The sequence below is a fragment of the Aplysia californica genome, unplaced genomic scaffold (genome assembly GCF_000002075.1).
Source record: "Aplysia californica isolate F4 #8 unplaced genomic scaffold, AplCal3.0 scaffold00196, whole genome shotgun sequence".
Lineage (NCBI taxonomy): Eukaryota > Metazoa > Mollusca > Gastropoda > Aplysiida > Aplysiidae > Aplysia > Aplysia californica.
In genome coordinates this window covers 95,883-102,343 of record NW_004797466.1, presented here as the reverse complement: position 1 = coordinate 102,343, position 6,461 = coordinate 95,883, and the positions used below count along the sequence as shown (strand labels likewise).

Sequence of the window (6,461 nt, the reverse complement as noted above, 5' to 3'; positions counted from 1 at the left end):
ATACACATACAAAACACACACACAAACACACACACACACACACACACACACACACACACACACACACACACAAACACACTCAAACTCGAGCGTGCAGTGTCAAGACATAAGGGTTATCAAAGAGACATTTAACATCTGCCTCTGACAAGATCAAACCAAGTTAAATTGAAAAGCCGAAAGGCCAAGTCAATTAATTGAAAGCTCCCCAAAACAGCTCAAACTTGAAGAACCCCGCCCCGCTCAAGCCCCTTTTAGGGATGCGATCAAAGGACACCCACACCATTACCCAACATGATAGCAACTGAGCTATCGGCACTCCACTTTAACGGTGTCACAACATTGACAACACCATTTACCAATTGAAAGTAAAAGATAAGATAATATAAGATAAGATAATACTTTATTATCCCAGAGGGAAATTTTCCTTGGCTGTACAGGACCGTAAAAACACATGCAGGTATACATAAAAAAATATATATTACTCTCATTAAAATTCAATATGGGAGGAGAAGTAAAGCTGACAAAATGTACATTTACCTCAAATGCATCATTCAACCACATGCAGGAATTTAAATACTAGACCTTTGGAGTTATATACAGATACATACTCTAAGAGCAACACACATCTATGCTCATTCTGACAAAAAGGACCTCATTAACAATAATTTAATTATTAATATAGCTGGGAATGTTTATAATAATTTCGCGTCAAAATCTCCTTCAGGAAATGAAAAGATGCAGGCACGTGCATAATCACTATTTTTTAATTTCTTTATTTTTTTCCACTTTCCTTATTTTGATTTTGCAGAAACTGAACTATACTTTTTAAAAGTTTTATTGGTTAATACGAGTACTGTTAGATGGCATATATTATTATAGGGCCTATAATGCTGCTTAATGCGATTTATAAGATAAATTGTTTGCTTACAAAGTAGTTAAAACCCATGCAACATACACATAAAATTATGCAATTATCATATTAATCAATTAAAAATTTAAAAAACATGTATTCAGGGATACAGGGATATAAGCAGCAACGGGTAATTTGAGAAAGAATAAATTACTATGTAAATAGTTGGTAAATAGACCAGATGAAAGTACGGTACACAACTCTAAGGGCAAAATACTTTTACATTATAAAACCTCTGTCTACTAAACAGAAGCATGTTTAATACATTGTACATGAAGTATTCTAACGTTTTGCAGAGACCTAGCAGACTTTATTTTATTCTCTCCCCCCCTCTCTCTCTCTCTCTCTCTCTCTCTCTCTCTCTCTCTCTCTCTCCCTCTCTCTCTCTCCCTTTCACTCTCAAGCAGCAGTTTTGCTTTAAAATATAGATGAACTGTAGACAGGACTGCGTAAAATAAAATTATTTGTCAGCTTTTTCTGGAGTATATGATTCAAGTAAGTGGCCTCCCTGAGGTTCTGAGATAACTAGTTTTAGACTTTCAGCCTGAAATAAAAGAAAGAGCTCTGGCCGTTTTCTTATGACGGCAAGTCGGTTCAAGGAAAATAAATGTGTTTGAAGCTGATATTAGTTGCCTCAAAGGTATGAATACCACTTGAGATGTAATATGGCGTAAGCCCCTTGATAGATTTTAAGACAGAGGACACGGATCATGTAAATAATGCATATTATGTCAATGGATAACCAAGACAGATCTTGCAGGATTTAGGTCTCATGGCTTTTACTTCTTTCTTTCTTTGTAAGTAGGGCAGCCTGGTTTTTGACAATTTTGACTTGGTTTTTTTAATGGTCTTTTGAAGTTCAGCAAGTAAAAAATACAGAAAATTAATCATCAGTACAAATGTGTTTTGTTACTGTTGTTTTTTGTTTGGGGTTGTTGTTGTTTTTTTGTTTTTGTTTTTGTTTTGTTTTTTGTTTTTTGAGGGGGACGAATTACAATTTGTTTTTGAAAGAAATTAACGAGAAGAATAAATAGAAAATAAAAAAATAGAACTTTTGCTTCTGCTTTCATTTGCGGGCTCTTACCCAATCTTTACAGAACACCTCACAAGATGGCCTTCTATGGTGCAAATCGGAAACAGAGCACGCAGTCTCAATGAGATAAAACAACAAACACTCAAACAAAGAATATTGCCTTCTCTCCTTACACCTCTTACACCTTTGCTCTCTTCATTGACCACAACAAGTCATTCTATAGAGCTAGAAACAAAAGAAGAGAGAAACATCAATATCATGCTCTTGATCTCTTCACACTGGGTTCAGATGCGTCTACAATCAAAGCTTTTCCCAAGGAAGTCTCCCGGAGAGAGAGAGAGAGAGAGAGAGAGAGAGAGAGAGAGAGAGAGAGAGAGAGACGCCATGTTTGCATTGTTGTTGTTCTATTGATTTCACTTCCGCTGAGTGCCGGAAATGTCCTTACAGTGAAACCGGAAGCTGTGATGGACGAGCGGAAGTGAGGTCACTACAAGCTTCCGCAATCACAAGATGGCACTGGCGAACAAGAGAAGAGTTCTTTTGATTGTTGCTAGTTTTCTGAGTTCCGCTGTTTGATTTTTATTATTGATGTGAATATAACTTGGTTGTTCTGACATGCCGGAAACATATCGAAGAAAGGAGATCTTTATTTATTCCTTTTTATTTCAGTTTTGACATCTTTTTCTCTTGAGATGTAAATGAGATATGAGACAAATGAACCTAGTCTTTCAAATGGGTGGGAAGACAAGCAGACAGGTAAAATAATGTATGACTCTGTGGATAGATAGATGGATAGATAGATAGATAGATAGATAGATAGATAGATAGATAGATAGATAGATAGATAGATAGATAGATAGATAGATAGATAGATAGATAGATAGATAGATAGATAGATAGAAGAGAGATTATCTTTTTTTGCTGAGGGAGGTACCTTGGGGGGGGGGGGTCAATTAACATGTAGTAACTGAAAAAAAGATCCCCAATCTTGTTGAGAGATACAGCAGTGTAAGTATTCCCTATTTACCTACATGTAAGAGGAGAGGCATATACACGTAGGTCTCCTCTCCATTTTGCAGGATCTGAATGAATTGAGACAACTATTCCCAATAGATTCCCAAATTGTATTGCTGTTAGTTTGATTTGCTTCCACTCGATTTGGTTAACATAGCTTTTTTGAGATGCCATAGTTTTGTTCCTTCACTCTTGAGCATCTCTTTACTAAAATGATATGTAAGTTATTTCCAAAGACCAAGGTGGTATTACACAGTTTCTAGGCAATTTTCCCGGTCACTTTAAGGGGAATCAAAACATTCTTGCTGATTCCTTTTCTAATGAGTGTTTCATGTCAGCGCATGTAGTTTGACTTACGTCTGTGGTGTAGCGATTAGCTCTAGGTGTTTTTCTGTCGCATGCAGAAGACCAGGGGTGTTTCATCCATAGAGCACGGTCATGCACTGCCTCCCAAAAATTTTAATGCGCACAACACCCACAAAGACACAATAAAAATAACCTTTACCATTCATCATTCAATCAGTTTTCCGTACAAGTTCCTCGCCAGAGCCTAATCGTTCATTACAACATCTGCAACAACTCTACAGCATCTACTATATCATATCAAGTTCTCGTGCTTCATCCAAGTAAAAAGTAGCATGTTCAGTGGTGGTTATCTGTCTCGGAAAATGCTATATGAGCCGACCCAAATAGTGATGACGTTTGACCGGGCTTCATAGTTCACCTATTATATTTGGCAACTGGGAAACACATGTGTCACTTTCCCCATAAAACTACGACAGCTTCAAAGTAGAAAGTTGGCAAGTACCTGCAAAAAGATAAATAGGTCCCCATGACGGAGCCCAATTTTTAAATTTATTCATTTCCTGAATTTAGAAAAATATATTTGACAAAAAGTTCCCGTCTTTCTTTGGCCACTGTGGTTATTCTACTGAGAAACGAAACAAATCTGCGAAGGTCTCCTTCACAACGGAAGTTCATTACCGCTCTTTAACGTTCGCCTAAGAAACACGATTCAAGAGACGGGGTGAGTAATTTTCGAGACTCACCTGTTGTAAGTTGAGATGTGATCCAGTGTATGCATTCAAAGAATTGTTTTTAATATAGGGCCCATAGAGAAAAGCTTTTTTTTTGTTACTGGGTCAAGATTTGTTAAAAAATGTTTTAGTTTGGTCGCTAGCCTGTAGAAGTGCCATGCAAAGTTTCGTGGGCATAGGTAAATTTGTCACTGAGCTAGAATTTGTTAACACTGTCAGAGGAAAGTGAACAAGTTATAGACACTGCCTCTGTGATTTTGAAGACGTCGGCAAGTTCCTTTTACAGTATAGCAGCCCTTTCGAGGATTATTATTTTCTTAGTGCTTTTTGTGATGGTGTAAGCCGAAACCCGTATTTTGTTATTGTGAAGGGCTAAACAGCAATACACAAAAGCAATGTAGATCAAGAGAGGAGTTAATCAAGGCAGACCTAATCTAAACCAATATAGATCTAGAAGCCAGGTGAGACAGTTAAAGGCTAGACAGCAATGTAGATGTAAAATGCCTCCGCGGTGTAGACCAGTAGGAGCAGTGACACCAAGGCGTCTACCCCGAGCAAAGCCGGGTACTCAGCTAGTAAATATTATTAAGGCGGCACAATCTCAATGTGCACCAGCCGAACAAAACCCTTAGGGGCAGTCTGAAAATATCACGATCTCTGACCAGTTCAAGATAGCCTACACAATTCAATCCCAGCATTATGATAGCTTTGGAGCAATCCACTGGAGTGCTCACAGTGATGTGCGATTGGTCCATTGTTTTGCTATTTATATCTCTAGCCCCACCTCTGTAACCCTGAACTTGAGCAAGGTCAACATGACGTAATTAGGTCACTGTGTTAGAAGTTGGAATGGAGTAGTGGTGAAAGTTTTATTACTTCAGTGCGTAATTCCAAATGAAGGATGAATGAAGTCGATTGCTAAAAAACTCAGTTCACTAAATAAAGTGACAAGAAGAGAGTGAAAGAATCAATCAGTTCCTCATCAATCTAAAGATATCAAATTAATACAAGTACAATCAACAAAAAGTGGACTGGTTTATAGTTAGCGTTAGAAAACATTCATTCTAGGCCTATTGTTTGTCCTGTCTGCTTTTCGGAACTGAGGACCCCAAGTAGTCCAAGACAAGTTTTACTGATCTTGTCCATGTGAAACAACTCATTCAAGTCACGAGTCATCAGGGGCGCACGTAAACGATACCGTTAAGTATCATAGTGTAGCTAGTCGTTGGTCATCGCATTGCAACATCTCAATATAACGAACGAGTGAGAAAGAACAGGCACATAATATTGTGTAAGGTCATAGAGTGTTTTTACGCTAACGCTATGCAGGCTTTTCGGTATTTTTTGCCTCCTCTACAAATCAGAATGGGAGCCAACAACTTCGGGAAAATAAATAAAATAGAATAAAATAACCGCAGCAAAAGCAACCCAACCGTAGTGCAATAATATTCTACAGTTAACTTATTAAAGCAGAACTACAAACATTTTAGATTTTAACTCATTGGAGGCGCATTTACTAGTAGCTCGACAATCATTGAAGACGCACATTTTGGCTACTTAAAAAAAAGATAATTATACATGTATATAACTTTTTTTTCTCGGAGATTTGTTTTCTTTATCTGAAACTTAGAAAGTTAACAGCATGCAAACTTTGAAATAACTCACTTTGTATTTTTGATAAGTGTATGATGCTTACAAATGTGCCACAACGGGACCTCTGATTTGCTAGTCGGGCATATAAATATTAGGTGTCTGTATGTTCTTAAAGAATTAACAGAAAGCAAAGAGAAAGCTTGGAACAGGCAAAGGCAGTGTAAAAGGTAACGGCACAGGCTAGGCTTACACCACAGCAGTATATCATTATGATTTGTGATGCGATGCAACTGATAACAAAGCTTCAGAAATGAACTTCAACCTCTATAATATATGAAAACGGTTTAAAATCTAAAAACAAAAATACAAAACCACAGGCTCCAAGAAAACACTTATTGTTTGAAGAAAAAAAAGATCTGAAATTTATGAGACGGTGTTAAATCCTTATGCCTGAAACCCGACTTCAATGCATATTGTAAGCGAAAATTCTAGACAGCCATAAAAGTGATAGAGTTGCAGAACTGTGTTCTCTTTTGTGATTTTTGACACTGACGCCTTGCCATAACTCAAGGGGAAGCTGCAAGTGTTAAAGAAAACGGAGACTATGGCAAACCAAGGGTATCATGTTACACAACAGAAACGCCGACAAAAGGAAACGGGGTGTTAGAGTTGAAGAGAGATGGGAAGATGAATAGCGTGACTTTTAAAGGAAAAAATGTGAACAAAGAGCCTTTGTCAGTCTATGGGGCGTGTGTTGAGTGCGTGCTGTGTGAATAGATAGGCCTACAGTAAGTGTGCATCATGTTATGTGTATTTTCGGATATGTGTGTGTGTGTGTGTGTGTGTGTGTGTGTGTGTGTGTGTGTGTGTGTGT

General features: G+C 37.7%; 1 protein-coding gene across 1 annotated transcript in view; it reads right to left on the bottom strand.

The window, feature by feature from the left end:
- LOC101847112 (cholinesterase) overlaps nucleotides 1-6,461 on the bottom strand; it is a 98,344-nt gene that overhangs the window by 40,621 nt on the left and 51,262 nt on the right. The gene's annotated exons all lie outside the window — the stretch shown is intronic.